The 17,017-nt window shown below is 39.3% G+C and overlaps 1 protein-coding gene across 15 annotated transcripts in view; it reads left to right on the top strand.

Moving 5' to 3' along the window:
- CAB39L (calcium binding protein 39 like) overlaps positions 1-17,017 on the top strand; it is a 129,631-nt gene that overhangs the window by 45,056 nt on the left and 67,558 nt on the right. Inside the window, exon 1 of one of the 15 annotated variants that reach the window (XM_084879462.1) lies at positions 7,010-7,104. The exons of the other annotated variants lie outside the window; for them this stretch is intronic. The gene's annotated coding sequence lies outside the window, so the exon portion shown is untranslated. Of the gene's footprint in view, positions 1-7,009; positions 7,105-17,017 lie in introns of those variants that run through there. 15 annotated transcript variants of the gene reach the window in all.

The raw sequence follows: 17,017 nt of genomic DNA, 5'->3' as shown, positions 1-17,017 counted from the left end.
TTATTGACTATCATTAATATCTAATAGGTGTAGAAAATTTTAGCTCCAACAAATGACTGGAGCTGTCAATAGAAATGTTACTTCAAACCTAATGAATGAAATTACTGGTTGTTTTTCCTGGAAAAATGATCAAGTAGATATTATTTATAACAATAAACAAATTAGTAATTGTATATACTAATTCTATTTTAAAATTATTTTAGTGATTACAATACATTATAATTAAGGAGCAGTTCTCAAGGATGTAGGTTTCTCTTATAAAAAGATTTTTATTCTGATGTAAGTCTAATCAAGGCTTCCAGATGAATGAGGGTGTTTAAAAAACTTCTTACAAGTTTTTAATTTCTTTGTAAATCGTCCACATTTAGAAAATATCTCTCCCTCAAATCTGTTAATAAAACTTTTAAAAACAAAATAATCCTTAGTCATTTTCACAATGGGATCAATGAAAGTTCTCATTTATACTTTATTTTCTATTGATTTTCACTTATTTATATAGGTATTAAAGTACAAAATTCAATTGTGATGCCTTCTAATTACAAGTAGGATGTATATTTTAAAGTGGAATTATTGAAGAATAGAAGACATTGAGTGGAAGAAACTTTGAATATATAATATGCTTTATAACGGATTTGGTGTTGTAAGATACATAACTATAATGATATGCTTTGTAATTTATTATCTCTGTGAAGGCAATTCTAAATTATGATTTTGGGGTGGTGGGGAGAGGCTACTTAAATACAGTATAACTTTTAGGTCTAATTTTTAATTTTAAAATTTACATTTAATTTACCCATTTAAGAGGACAGTTCAATCAATATTGACAAATATATACACTTACGTAAGGTTCATTCCATTAAAAAAAAAAAAGTATCTTATAGGCCCGATTGTTTGCCATAAATGCACTTTCAATTACACTCTATCTGTGAGTCCTCTTTGGAATATAGATAAAAGAATGGTAATTCCTGAACTTTTCTGAATTTGTGATGACAGGTTTATTTCTTCCTTTTAAAATTTCTATTATTATTACTAGAGGCCTGGTGCATGAATTTGTGCATTGGTGTGGTCCAGGGCCAATCAGGGGTGGGACTGGCTGGGGTGAGGGGCCTTGGGCAGTTTGCCAGCCGGCCCCACCCCTGATTGGGGTCCGGGGTGCCGCTGGTGGGGTGGGGGCCGGGCCATAGGCGGTCTGATCATTCTGTCATTTGGTCTATTTGCATATTACCCTTTTATTATATAGGATAATTTTTTCAGTTTAAGAAAAGGTACCTGTGCCTATATTTTAAATTAGCAAGCTTCAAGAAAGAATTTTGGAAATATTCTTTTCTTTCTTAATATTGCCTGTAAAATAAACTTTAGTGAAGAGAAAGAAGACTCATTTTTGAATTGGCTTTCTTACAGTGAGTTAGCAGATTGGTTATACTTTTTATGGTTCTGCCTGTGGAAATCTTGAAATTTTTATTGGCTTCATAGGTAAATTTCCCACTCCCTTAAACTTTCATGGAAACCTTTGAAATTAGAACTGTATTGAACAGCATAGTTGGAGATTAGACACAAAGACCTAGAAATGCTCATTGCCTCCTGCAGATAGATATTTACCCCCCTTTAAGACATTTTAAGGGATAACAATGAGGGCATTTAATGCCCCAAATGGCTCTTCTAGCTTCCCTTTCCTTCTTCCCCTTCAAACACTTCTCTACACTTATCCTACTGAATGTATTTAGATGACACTTCAGTGATTGATTTTGAACCATCTTTGATGTCATTCCAAGTTTTTAAAATATATCTTTATTGATTTCAGAGAGGAAGGAAGAGGAGAGAGATAGAAACATCAATTATGAGAGAGAATCATTGATTGCTCCCTCCTGCATGCCCCCCCACCAGGGATCAAGCCTGCAACTCAGGCATGTGCCCTTGACTGGAATCAAACCTGGGACCCTTCAGCCTGCAGGCTAACGCTCTATCCACCGAGACAAACGGGCAAGAGCTCATTCAAAGTTTTAAAAAGTGAAATATTTACTCTGTATTAGGAAAGGGAATACTGCCAAAATCTACTACAAAATCTAGGGACTTAGTTACCTGGGATCAGAGCAGAATGGTCTTTAAAAATTTTATTTTTATTTATTGATTTGAACAAGAAAGAAAGAGAGAGAAACATTGATTTGTCATTCCACTTGCATCCATTGGTTGATTCTTATAGGGGATTGAACCCACAACCTTAGCATATTGGGACGATACTCTAACCAACTGAGCTATCAGCCAGGGCCCGGAATGATCTTTTTTGACTTTTTCTCCAGAATTTGAGCCAACTCCTACTCGATGAAATTTCATAGCCAAAGTAATAGAAATCATATTTGTTTGACTAATGCTTTGAAAAGACATACTGATCAGATTCTCCACAGTTAGAATTTTTAAAGAAAGGTTGTTTAGTCATTGAAAATATCATTTATAAGGTATTTTCATTATAAAACCATTTGCATGACCTGGTAAAGTTTGGGGGGAAAAACCCCCAGAAAATTGGAAGGAAAGAAGACAATTATCCACAGCCTATAACCCAAAAGCAATCACTGTTTTTTAAAATTATTTTTTATTTGCATAGGTTTTGTCTATTTGTGGGTTTGGGGTTTTTTTGTTTTGTTTTGTTTTGTTTTTTGCTTTTACATAGTTGTAGTTATTCTATACAGAGAAGAATATGCTAATTAGCCGTTACGCCCTGAGGCATAACAACCAAGCTCCTCATGACCAGATCACAGATCAGCAGGAGGGTACGCCAGCGAGGTACTAGCTGCTGAGGAGAGCTACAGGAGCAGGCAGGGCAGCAAGCTGTGAGGTGGGGCGTTTGGGGGAAGAGGTCAGGGAGCTACAGGAGGGCGGAGCAGCGAGTGGAGAGTTACAGGGGAGGGGCAGAGAGCTACAGGACAGGGCAGGGCAATAAGCTATGAAGGGGAGTGAGAGGAGCTACAGGAGGATGGGGCAGCAGGCAGGGAGATACAAGAGAGCAGCAGCGACCTCCTGGCACACGGATTCATGTGCAGGGCTACTAGTACTCTATAATGTGGGATGCTGTTTTTAACATATTCATTTTTATATGTTTTGTAAATGTTTTCATAGTCATACACTCTATTTCATCAAACTAAAAAGCCATTGGATATAAGGCATATACTTTATATACCCCTGAGAAAGAAAAACAACTGCCAGTTACTGTTAGGTCCCATTAATTGTAAGAAGCAGAATTGTTACTAAGTCAGAGGTTGTGACATTTAAAGTTTCTAGATCCATTTTATTATATTATTAATTTATTTTCCTACCAGTAAGAAAACTGGGCATGTTGCATCTCACCATCAGGAGTTTTGATAAAACAAAAAGAATTGAATTTTCATAAAACAAAAAAACTTGATATGATAGGCAAATTTTGCATTTTTTTCATTTTAGGAAATAAACACATTTACTGTGTTTAACTGTATGTCCCTTTTCATTGTTTTCCCATTGTCTAAATATTATTTCCCTAATAATTTTATTAACTCGTATGAAGAAATCTCCTCTTATAGTGATACTAGAGGCCCAGTTCATTAAATCCGTGCACAGGTAGGGTCCCTAGGCCTGGCAGGTGATCAGGGCTGATTGGGGCCTTCTGGCTGCCAGCCAGGGCCTTCCTTCCTTGGCTGCTGGCTGCTGGCCGGGGCCTTCCTTTGATCTGTGCCACCCCCTGGTGGTCAACACACATAGCAAGTGATGGAACTCCCGGTCAAACTCCAGAGGGGACACTTTGCATATTAGCCATATATATATATATATATATATATACCCTCATATTCATATCAAAGAATGTCTCTTATTTGTTTGCCTATAATTTTATTTCATCCATAAAAATTCAAAACTTTTTTTTAGATTTGTAGCATATTTATATGGATTCTGATTTGTCAGTCTTTTACTTTGGGATTATTTTATTCTAAAAATAGACATAATTTTACAACAAGAAATTGGCCTCGCCTGGCCTGTGTGGCTCAGGGGTTGAGCACCTACATATGAACCAGTCAGGGCACATGCCCTAGTTGTAGGCTAGATCACCAATAGGAGGGCATGTAGGAGACAGCCAATCAATGATTCTCTCTCATCATTGATCTTTCTTTCTATCTATCTATCTATCTATCTATCTATCTATCTATCTGTATTGCTTATGTATGACAAATCATAGTTTATGAATTATTCATCGTGTAGTTGGCTACTCAACAATTATTAAGTCCAAAGTGTTTTCATGTTAGGTTTTTGATGTCTATAATCATATTGTCTATGAATTACAATTCTGACACATCCTTCTCAGATTTTGTACAAAATTTTGTGTTATATTTTAATGCATTGAATGGAGCATATATAATGATAGTGTGATAGTAATGCTCTTTGTGTCTCTTTTCAGTAATAAACCCTCCATTAACAATTATTTTTTAATTAATTTTTATATCTTTCTTGTTGAAAGTATTACATATGCTTCTTCCCCCTTTTTTCCCCTCGCCTTCCTCCACTAAGATCCCATTTCACCCCAGATCTTCACCACCTTATTATCTGTGTCTATGGGTAATGCATATCTACAGTAATAATAAGAGAAAGATGCAAATTGACCGTACCTTCACAACACCCACCAGCCAATCAGGAGTGAGTATGCACATTAACCCAACAAAGATGGAGGATTAATTTGCATACACCGGCACTGAGCAGCCGGGGGGCAGGATGCTTGCATCGTCACCATGGCAACGATGCAGGCATTCTGCACCATCCCAGCCCCTCCAGGCCTCTGGCAGCATGGGGAAGTGGAAAGGCAGCTCTGGACCAGAGTGAAGGCAGTGCGGCAGCCAGGGAAAGGAAGGCCCATTCTTGCCTCGGGCCTCTGGTATAGATATAAGTTCTTTAGTTAATCTCTTCTACCCCCTCTGCCTCCTGAAATTCGTCAGTCTGTTCCATGTTTCTATGCCTCTGAGTCTATTTTATTCATTAGTTTATTTTGTTCATTTGTTGATAGATATGTATTTATTGCCATTTTATTGTTCATATTTTTTATATTTTCTCCTCCTCCTCTTCCTCCTCCCTATAGCATTTCATGTAGTACTGATTTGGTAGTGATGAACTCCTTTAGTTTTTTTCTTGTCTGTGAAGCTTTTGATCTGACCTTTAATTCTAAATAATAGCTTTGCTGGGTAGAGCAATCTTGGTTGTAGGTCCTTCCTTTTCATCACTTTGAATATATCACTCCTTTCTGGCCTTCAAAGTTTCTGTTGAGAAATCAACTGACAGTCATATGGGAACTCCCTTGTAGGTAGCTAACTACTTTTCTCTTGCTGCTTTTAAGATTCTCTCTTTGTCTTTAACCTTTGGAATTTTAATTATGATGTGTCTTGGTGTGGGTTTCTTTGGGTTCATCTTGTTTAGGACTCTCTGTGCTTCTTGAACTTGTAAGTCTATTTCTTTCACCGAGTAGGGGAAGTGTTCTGTCATTATTTCTTCAAATAGGTTTTAAATTTCTTACTCTCTCTCTCTCTTTTCCTTCTAGAACCCTTGTGATATGAATGTTGGTACTCTTGAAGTTTTACCAGAGACACTATTCATATTTTTGGTTCCTTTTTCTTTTTGCTCTTCTGATTGGATGTTTTTTGCTTCCTTATATTCCATATTCTTTGTTTAAAATATGTCTTTATTGATTGAGAAAGAGAGAGAGATAAAGGAGAGAGAGAGAAACATCAATTAGGGATGGAATCTGCAACTTGGGTATGTGCCCTGACCAGGAATCGAACTGGTGACCTTTTGGTGCACAGGATGATGCTCAATTAACTGTGGCACACTGACCAGGGCCCAAATTCTTTATTTGATTCTTGGCATCCTCTACTCTACTTTTGATTCCCTGTAAATTATTCTTCATTTCATTTAGTGTATCCTATATTTCTGATTGATCCTTTTTTATATCATTGATATTTTTGTTCCTTGAAGTTTTCACTAAGTTCATTGAAGTTCTTGCTAAGTTTCTTGACATTCTGACTTTCTTAAACATCCTTATAATCAGGTTTTGATACTATCAGCAGGGTAAACTTGAGAAAGCACATTCTTCTACAAGATTAGGTCTAAAGACTAATCACAGAAATTCCAGTAAAACCCCTGGGAGCTCAGACTTGTTTGGAAAAGTCAAGGCAGGGTCTGCCACCTTCGAAGTCCCCCTAGAAGTCCCTGACCTTTTGGAGAATCCTCTTTAAAGACTTTCCAACCAAGTTCCACAAAGTTATGTAAAGAAGGTTTCACTGTTTTTTTAACATTTGATTTCAAGTTATAAATCTTGTCTCTTCTGTTAGAGTCTAATTCTTAGGTGCTACTCTGGATTTTCTCTATCTTTGAAAGTTTGTAGGATTTCTCTTTAACTTTAGAGTTCAGAAATTTTTTAATATACTTAGAGTGGGCCTTTTCACATTTTCCCTGTAAAACTATTAGTTTGCATTAATCTGGAGACATGTACCTTTATTCACTCAAGGAAATATTTTTTCTTTGTTGATTTATTTGTTACTCTCTTTTCATCAATTATCTCTGTTTTTGTTTTTCTTTAAGAATTCATATTTGATCAGTATTGGCTCTCTGGACCTACCCTGTTTATTTCCTATCTTTCTGTGGATGAGTTCTTCTTTGTTTTTATTTTGTTTGTCTTTCTTTTTAGGAGATTTCCATGGGTTGATCTTCAATTAGCTTTTTGTTCTATGCCATTCTGCCACTCAGCTATTTTACTGCATTTTTAGTTTTAAGCAAGTTTTTTTGTTCACTGTTTACTTCTTTTGCATAGCAGCCTGTTCTTATTTTATGCAAGTAATAACATATTTTGGGGGAAGGGATATTAAATATATTTTTTCTTGTTTTAATTTGTTCTTCTCCCTTTCCCCAGGGTTTTGCTCTGTTTATATTTATCTTGCATTTCCTTGACTTTCCTCAAATTCCTGGTGATTCTTGATTGTGATTTATATTTTTAAGCAAGGAACTATATTAATTTGATGTTGGTATGACTTTCTTCAACTACCTAAAGAAATGGGCAAAATATATAAAAGGGAAATTTACAGAAAAACAAAGTTAAAATGCCAAGTAAGTATATGAAAAAAATGTTCATTCTTGTTAGTCATTGAAAAATACAAATCCTATATAATAAAGAGTTAATATGCAAATTAACCCTCACACCCTCACAAGATGGCTGCCTATGACCAGGAAGCAGGGGGGGGGGGTTGTGAGGGATGACCAAACAATGAATAAGCAGGCTGTGTGGGGCAACCAGGTCAGCAGGGGAAGGGGCAGTTGGGGGCGATCAGGCTAGCAGGGGGGACAGTTGGGGATAATTAGGCTGTCAGGGGGTCAGTGAAGGGCAACTAGGCCGGCCCAGGGGCATTTGGGAGTGACCAGGACAGCAGGGGGAGAAGTTAGGGGCAACCAGGCTAGCAGAGGGGGGCAGTAACCGGTGAACAGGCTGTTGGGAGAGCAGTTATGGGTGATTAGGCTGGCACACAGAGGCAGTGAGTGGCAATCAGACTGGCAGGGGGGACAGTTAGAGGTGAACAGGCAGGCAGGCAGGTGAGTGATTCGGAGCCAGTGGTCCAGATTGTGAGAGGGATGTCTGACTGCTGGTTTCCTGGGGATCAGGTATAAACCAGCAGTCAGACATCCCTCGAAGGTTCCCAGATATTAGAGGGTGCAGCTTAGGCCTAGAGGGACATCCCCTTCACCCCCCGCCATGCATGAATTCGTGCACTGGGCCTCTAGTTATAATAATAAAGGAGTAACCTTTTATAACTGTTATATTGGCAAACATTTTACATTCTGACAGTTCCAATTGTTGAGAAGAATGAAGCACAACTGGGACTCACGCCAGTGAGAATATAATTAGTCCAACAACTTGGGAATGTAACATGGCCATTTCTAGTAAAGATGATCATACTGTTTGTGCCCCTAGGATCAATTTTAGAGCAGTGTTTTTTTTTAACTTGAGCTTATAACTCATTACCAGGTACTGAAATCAATTTAACAGACAATGATTAGTACTTCTAAAAATGTATTTTTCTTGATTTCAGAAAGAAGAGAGAGGGAGAGATAGAAATATCAATGATGAGATACAATCATTGATCAGCTGCCTCCTGCATGCCCCATACTTGGGATTGAACCTGCAACCCAGCATATGCCCTGACTGGAATCGAACCCTGACCTCCTGGGTTGATAGGTCGACGCTCAACCACTGAGCCATGCCGGCCAATCAGTACTTTTTTTTTTTTTTTTCTGATGTAAGATAAAACAGGGCAGTATTGTTTCATGAAATAATTATGTAATCATTTATACATTACTTGTTCTAGGTCACAACATAAAGTGCACTCCTAACTGCAAATCACTCTAAAAAAGGGGGTGAAACTACTGCCTTAGAGACATTCCCCTAAAAATGTACAAGTAAACAGCAAAATAATCTGTATTACAATTATGTTTGCAACAGTAAACAATTTAAAATAATTAGAACTCAGAGAATTAGTAAATAAATTACAATATAGTCATACAATGGGAAGGTATGCAGTAGGTAAGATGACTAAATTAGAGATTTGTGTACCAATACAAATAAATCTCATAACAATGTTGAAGGGGGGAAAAGCAATTAATGGTATGATACCACTTATATAAAGCTAAACCATACACAATGATATCACATATAAATGTTAGTAAAAATGTAAAAACATATATAGGAAAGATAAATGATAAGTAGGCACAGTATAAGCCAGAGGGGAATAGGATCAGTGAGACATACCAAGGGGGTTGCTTCAGTTGTTTTATTTTTTTAAGCTAGGTGGTAAATATAAACACATTACATTGTTCTCTATCTCTTCTTCTGTTTGTCCCAAATATTTTATTTAAAATTAAATTAAAATACATAGGCAGAAAAGTCCTGCTGAAGTGTTTTGATTATCTTGACCTTGTGATGATTTTGTGAGTCAATTGTTATAGCCAGGGAAGTGGAAGAAATACTCTGGCCACGCCCGGGTCCTATTCCCACCCTTTGGAAGAGTGGGGTGCGGAATGGAACAGACATGTCTTATCACCAGAAGAAACAGGACCAAAAAGTTGCCAGAGATTTTCTTTTTTTGTTGTAATTTAAAAAAATCTTTATTGTTGAAATTATTACATATATCCCTCTTAGTCCCCCATTGACCACTTCTAGTCCACCCCCACCCCAGGCTTTCACCACCCTATTGTCTGTGGTAATGGGTTATGCATATATGTATACAGTCCTTTGGTAGATCTCTTCTCACCCACACACCCTCCCCCACCTTTTCTCTGAGATTCCGCAGTCTGTTCCATGGTTCTTTGTCTCTGGATCTATTTTGTTCATCATTTTATTTTGTTCATTAGATTCTTCATATGAGTGAGATCATATGATATTTGTATTTCTCTGACTGGCTTATTTCACTTAGCATTTTTAAAAAAGGCTATGATACATTTACATCGTGGAATACTATGCAGCAGTAAAAAAGGGGGGTGGATCTCTTACTGTTTGAGACAGCATGGAGGGACTTATAGATATTTTTTTTTACCTTATTTTCTTAGAGATTTTTGGGGTAGTTTCCTTTTTAACTTATTTAGTTGAATTCTTATTATCATATTTATTTATAAATAAATAAGGAATTAATTATAATTGTAGATTCTCACCCTCCCACATGTCCTGCCAATAATATCAAGGCTTCTGCTCCAGAACTATTTCTTATTTTTAGCATTTATTTTATTGAACTCTTGTGGGCTTGATTCAGCTCATCTTTTTGTAAAAGTTTTAGTAACTGTACACAATTTATTAACACATAAATAACACATAATTATGAGGTTATAGACTTTCCCTCTCAGAACTCTATGTAAATTGTCTCTATGGTCCTACGACATTTAGTTTTATGGAAGTCTAAAGATGACTTAATATTTGTCCCTTTTTTGTTAAGGTCATTTTGTATAAATGAGCTTTGAAAGAAATGTTTGTTTCTTTTAAAAGCTATAAGACACTTAATTTGGGGGTCTCATCATTTATCTTAATGAGAAAAATCTTTTAAATGACCAGGTTTAGATTTTTTTTCTCTCTCTCTTTGAGTGTTACTGTGTTCCATTTTTTAGTTGCCTTTGTTTTTGTTATTAGCTTCCTTGACTTTTCTTTATTGTTGTAATACCTGGTTTTATTGAATAGCACTTTATCTTCTCCATGGCTCTATAACATATATACTATATATAATATATACATCTCTCTCTACACACACACACACACACACACACACACACACACACACACACACATATATACATACTAGAGGCCCGGTGCATGAAATTTGTGCACAGGGTGGGGAGTGTTCCCTCGGCCTGGCCTGGACCCTCTCGCAATACAGGACTGCTAGCTCCTAGCTGCTCTGCCTGCCTGATTACCCCTTACTTGCCCCCCTGCCGACCTGATTGCCCCTACCTTGCCCCCCTGCCAGCCTGATCGCCCCTAACTTCTCCACTGTCGGCCTGGTAGCCCATAACTGCTGCTTTGGCCACTGGCCTAAACCACAGTCTGGCCTTCCTCTGTGGGAGGTGACCAGGCTGGTCAGGGGAAAGTGCTACCCCCATTACCCTGCTGCTGCTGCTGCTGCCACTGCTGGCCTGAGCCTGAGTCCTTTCAGCCGCTGAGCCTGGTCCCTTCGCAGCTGCTGCGGCTTTGTCTGGTAGGACGTCCAGAAGACGTCTGCTCTAATTAGCACATTACCCTTTTATTAGTATAGATATATGTAGTGTATGTCTACATACAGACACACACTTAATATCATTTTAGTTCCTTTGACTTTTTCTGGCATTCTGGCTAAACTCTGTATGTGTCTGTTTCCCACTACATTTTGAGCCCTGTGAGACATACTCATTTTGAATTTCCTAATCCAATACCTGGGACATTAAAGGGGCTTCGTAAATATTTTCTGAATGAATAAATGTAGACTGGCCAATTTTGTACCTTTTAGTTGTCCACAATCAATTTTCTGTGGGGTCAATTCTGCTCTCTACAGATTTGGATTGTCATGCTGCATTGGGTGGAAGGGGGTAATATGTATGTTTATGTATATGTGTTTGATTGTTTATCTTGGCCAGCTCTCTTTTTGTATAATCCCGCCCCCCTCTCTCCCCCAATTATGCTGTCTCCTACAGAAAATTAATTTTGGAAGCAACCTTTCCTGTCCAAGCCCACATGGTATTTCTCTCATTTTCATGTGCTACTTCCCCCCCCCCCCGCCCCCCACACCCCAACCCCGCTTTTAAATAGAACTTACATTTTGTGTTGTTTATTCTGTTTATTTATTCTTGAAAGTGGAAAAGTACAACAGGGCCACCGTCAGTTCACGGGCATCTGTGTGCTGCATGGCCCGTTGTCACCACTAATGCTGGAGGCAGGCTGATGTATGGTATGAGGCCTTACCACAGTTTTCAGTGCCCAGGAGACTTTTATCTGGTGTCAGTCTGTTGGCCTAACATGGCATCTTTTCTTGTCCCTTTTTCCTGCTTTGCTGAAATATAATGTATGTTCTAAAAACTCTGAGGTATACTTTATGAAAAAACTACTACTATCAATTTATCCCCAGAAGGTACCATTTTCAGGTCTCCTTCATGCCTTTTGTCTCCATCTTAAGCATTTTATTTTTTGACATGATGAATATAAAGAGTGAAAGATTTAGAATGAATATAGAAAAGCAATGAATAACCTACAGCTCATTGTACAAGGCCTATCTAATTTTAAAATATTCTATTGTATCTTTCATTAAAGCCCCCCCTTACATTATGGGGGCTCCTCTAAAATTTAAAAATAGAATTATCATATGGTCCAGTAATTCCACTTCTGAGTATTTATCTGGAAAAATAAAATACTAATTCAAAAAAATATATATATATATACTTCCATGTTTGTTGCAGCATTATTTACAATAGCCAAGATATAAAAACAACCTGTGTCCATTGATGGATGAGTATATATTGAATATACAATAGGCCCTTGGGTTATGTCAGAGATCCATTCCTATGGTGCACGTAACACGATTTTCACCAAAAGTCAGAACCCACCTGCATCACTCATATGGAGCACATACACAGCAGTAATGAAGTGAAACAATAAAAAAAAAATTAAGAAAAGATAACAATTCCTGACCTTTGCTTGTGGTAAATAATAAAAAACATAAAGAACATATGTACATACGTCAAAATGATGGAACTTTATTTTTTTATAAATAAATGGGAGATGGCGATATAACCACAAGACAACATACGTTGAGTCTAACGTAACCCGAGAACTGACTTGATGTATGTCATTTCATGGTTACGTTGCCATCTCCCCTTTACAGTACTTATTTACTTTTTATTATTTACAATCACACATACACACACACACACACACACACACACACACACACACACACTGGAATTTTATTCAGTCATCAAAAAGAATTTTGTCATTTGTAACAACATGCATGGACCATTAGGGCATTATGCTAAGCGAAATAAGTCAGAGAAAGATAAATACTATATGATCTCACTGATGTAGAATCTAGAAAATAACACAAAAATAAAAATAAGTTTTATATAAAGAGAACAGATTAGTGATTGTCAAAGTCATGTGGTGCTAGTCATTGCCCCTAGTGGATAAATGGGTGGATAAAACTGGTCAAAGGTACAAACTTGCAGTGATAAAATTAGTAAGTCATGGAGCTGTAATAAAAAATAAAATACAGTAACCAAATTGATGTAAATATGCAGGGGCCTGAGTTGGCAGGGATCTCCCTTCTCCACATCCAGCGCCTGAAGAGAGATGAAACAGGTTCTTGGAAGAGGTGGCCGGGGATTGAGAAATATATAAAATAAAGAGAGTTGACACAGAAATAGATTCAAAGCTGGGTCTGGGGTGGGTCGCTGCCCTCTCCTTCTGGAGAGACAGAGGACGACCTGAGCCATGCAGCACATTTATTTCCAAAAGAATAAAGGGGGGTGTCCCTGAAAAGCTTGGGGTCAAAGGAGTTTTGGGTGTGCCCAGGTCCTATTCATTCCCTCATTCCCAGTATTAGGACTGGATTTAACATATCAAGGCCTGGGTGGGCCAAGGTCCTATTCAATCCCTCATTCCCTGCACTTCTTATCTTTATCAGAAGTCGGTGCCGATAAGTCTCCCACCATTTGGGGGGAGGTCTTTTCTGGGGAATGGCCATGCCAGTCACCTTGGACTCAGTTGGCATCAATTTAAAGAATATCCATGTGCATTCCCAGGGAGCCCTCTACATAAATAAATATAATGTACCTGAGTTTTCCCAGTGCACTTGGGCAAATTTTTTCTTGATATCTTCAAGAATGAAATAGAAAATTATGAATTAAATGATATGATGAGCTGAATTCACAGTTAAGCTTAAAATAAGTAAATAAATAAATAAATAAATAAATAAATAAATAAATAAAAAAATGAAATTTAAAAAAGCTGTTTCACCCCAAGAAATTCTATAAAAAGAACCCCTGAATTTACAGATAGGATAAATGATAAGGAGATAACTTCTGAATCATAATAATAAGTTAACTCAGAAATAGTTGAGGGTTTAGGTCTGATATTGACAGGTAGTGTTGAGTGCTGGTTGGCTCATCCTATATAATAAAGAGGTAATATACAAATTGACCGTCACACCCTCACAATATGGCTGCCTATGACCAGGCTGGCAGAGGGGGTTAGTGAGGGATGACCAAATGACTGAATAAGCAGGCTATGTGGGGTGACCAGTTCAGCAGGGGCATTAGTGAGGGATGAACAAATGACTGAATAAGCAGGCTGTGTGGGGCAACCAGGTTGGCAGCGGGAAGCACTTAGGGGCAACCAGGCAGACAGAGGGGGATAGTTGAGGGCAAGCAGGCCAGCAGAGGGGGCATTAAGAGACAACCAGGCCGGTGGGGCAGGGAGTTGTTGAGGACGACCTTGCCAGCAGCAGGGGGAAGTTAGGGGCGATCAGGCTGGTATAGAGACAGTTAGGGGCAGGCAGGCAGACAGGTGAGTGATTAGGAGCCAGCAGTCCCAGATTGTGAGAGAGATGTCTAACTGCCAGTTTAGGCCTGATCCCTATGATCAGGCCTAAACTGGCAGTTGGACATCTCCCAAGGGGTCCCAGATAAGAAAGGGTGCAGGCTGGGCTGAAGAGACTCCCAAACATGCACAAATTTCATGCACCAGGCCTCTTAAATAAAGATGCAGTGAGTTGGGGTGGGTGCACATGGAGTGACCAGCACAGTTGCCCAGATTATGGAAAGGGCAACTTCAAATTTTAAATTATGGGGACAGGTGTTTAGTCTAGGGATGAGAGGAAGCTGGCCATGGTTTGAAGAGAACAGGGCAGGAAAGAGAGCTTCACATTAATTTGTAGGAGACCTGGGGGGCTGTAACTGCATGGTTTGAAACTATGGATTTTAATTTTGATTTTCCTCAAAATAGGGGCCTCAAAATTGAAGACTAATGAACCCATGACATTGTAGAACATTATTAAATTAATTTTATGTTACAGTTATGATAATAGGTACATTTAACATATGAAAATAATAAATTCAAAAAAGCAAAAACTATTTTACAGGCATTATATATACTCTATGTTAATTCCTACTGTTATTAATCTCCTCACCCCTAAAATATTTGCTTTTCCACTTAATAATTAGCTCCAAAGAGCATGGCTTGTGTTTTTCTATCCCTGTGCTTAGTTTTGTTCATCGAGTACGTGAATGAAGAAACCAACAGGCAAATGAACAGTTGGGGTACAGTGAATCAGGAAATGCTGGATAACTATTATATTAATACTAGAGATCCAGTGCACAAAATTTATGCACTTAGGGAGGGGGTCCCTCACCCCGGCCTGTGTCTGTTTGCAGTCTGGGAGCCCTTGGGGGATTTCTGACTACCGGCTGAGGCCCAGGGAGCAGGCCTAAACTGGCAGTCGGACATCCTTAGCGCTGCATTGGAGGCCGGAGAGGCTGGTGCCCCTGCCGCCGTCATGCTTGCCAGCCGTGAGCCTGGCTTCTGGCTGAGTGGCACTCCTCCTGTGGGAGTGCACTGACCACCAGGGGGCAGCTCCAGCATTGAGTATCTGCCCCCTGGTGGTAAGTGTGTGTCATAGTGACTGGTCATTCCACCGTTCAGTTAATTTGCATATTAGCCTTTTATTGTATAGGATAATATTCTGAAAATGCTTATAATTTTAGTGGAACTAGCTTGTTATAGTGAGAGTTGAGCAGAGCAATGGGTAACAGACAGAAGTCGTGTCATATTATATATATATATATATATATAATACTATATCTCATAATTTGTACTCTGTTTTGATGTCAGGGAGTACATATTTAGTTGAAATTCCTTTAATTGACTATTTGTTTCTAAGTATAGTAGAACTACATAGAGAAAGATAACAATTGCACAAATGCATTTAGCTTTTAAAAATGTGTTAATGTTAGCTCTAGTTCAGTGGATAGAGCCTTGGCCTGCAAATCAAATTCTGGGTGTGATTTCAGTCAAGGGTACATACTGTTGCTTTCACATTGATGTTTCTGTCTTTCCTTTTCTCTTTCAAACTTCCTAAAAATCAATGGAAAAATATCCCTGGTGAGGATTAACAAAAAATAAATAAATCTTTGTTAATGTTAAATATTTGAACACTAGAGGCCCAGTGCACGAAATTCCCTAGGCGTTTCTGGTGATCAGGGCTGATGGGGGTCTTCTGGCTACTGGCCAGGGTCTTCCTTCACTCCATGCTGCCCCTGGTGGTCAGCACACATCATAGCAAGCAATAGAACTTCCAGTCTCCTGGTTGAACTCCTGAGGGGACAATTTGCATGTTAGTTTTATATAGATATAGATATAGATATAGATATAGATATAGATATAGATATAGATATAGATATAGATATATAGACTGGAGGCCCAGTGCACAAATTTCATGCACGGGGGGAGAGGGTGGTGGTATCCCTCAGTCTCTCCAGTACCCTGTACACTCTCCAGTCTGAGATCCCTAGAGGAATATTCGACTGCCCGTTTATGGTGGGATTGGGCCTATACTGGTAATCGGACATCCCTCTCACAATCCAGTACTGCTCGCTCCCAACTGCTCGCCTGCCTGCCTTCCTGATCTCCCCTAACTGCTTCTGCCTGCCAGCCTGATCACCCCCTAACAACTTCCATGCCAGCCTGATTGATGTCTAACTGCTCCCCTGCCTGCCCCCAACTTTCCTCCTCTACTGACCTGGTCACCCCTAACTGCCCTTCCCTGCAGGGTTGATCACCCCCAACTTTCCTCCCTTGCAGGCCTGGTGCCTCCCAACTGCCCTCTCCTGCTGGCCTGATCACCTACAACTGCCCTCCCTTACAGGCCTGGTCCCTCCCAACTGCCCTATCATGCTGACCATCTTGTGGTGACTATCTTGTGTTCAAATGGGTGCAGAATCTTTGACCACATGGGGAAAGCTATCTTGATCTTGTGCGTTGGCATATTACTCTTATATTAGATAGGATAAAGGCCTGGTGCATGGGTGGGACCCAGCTGGTTTGCCCTGAAGGGTGACCAGGATCAATGTTAAAGTTCCCTTGGGGCATGGAATGGCCTGGGCGAGGGGCCTCTGGTGGTTTGCAGGCCACCCACATCCCCTGGTGACCCAAGCGGAGGCCCTGGCATCCGGAATTTATTTACCTTCTACAATTGAAACTTTGTAGCCTGGAGCGGAGCCAAGCCTCCTGCTGCTGCCATTTCTGTTTGGATTTGTTTACCTTCTATAATTGAAACTTTGTAGCTTTGAGTGGAGGCTTAGGCCAGCTAGGACAGGTGGAAAGCTTGGCTTCCTCCATTGCCTGGGAAACCCAAACCTTTTTGGCCACGGCCATCTTGGTTGGTTGGGTTAATTTTCATGCTCGCTCTGATTGGCTGGTGGGTGTGGCTGGTGGGTGCGGCTTTTGGATTTAGCAGAGGTATGG

The sequence above is a fragment of the Pipistrellus hanaki genome (assembly GCF_964339955.1).
Source record: "Pipistrellus hanaki genome assembly, chromosome: 3".
Classification (NCBI taxonomy): Eukaryota; Metazoa; Chordata; class Mammalia; order Chiroptera; family Vespertilionidae; genus Pipistrellus; species Pipistrellus hanaki.
This window is presented reverse-complemented; position numbering and strand designations above follow the sequence as displayed.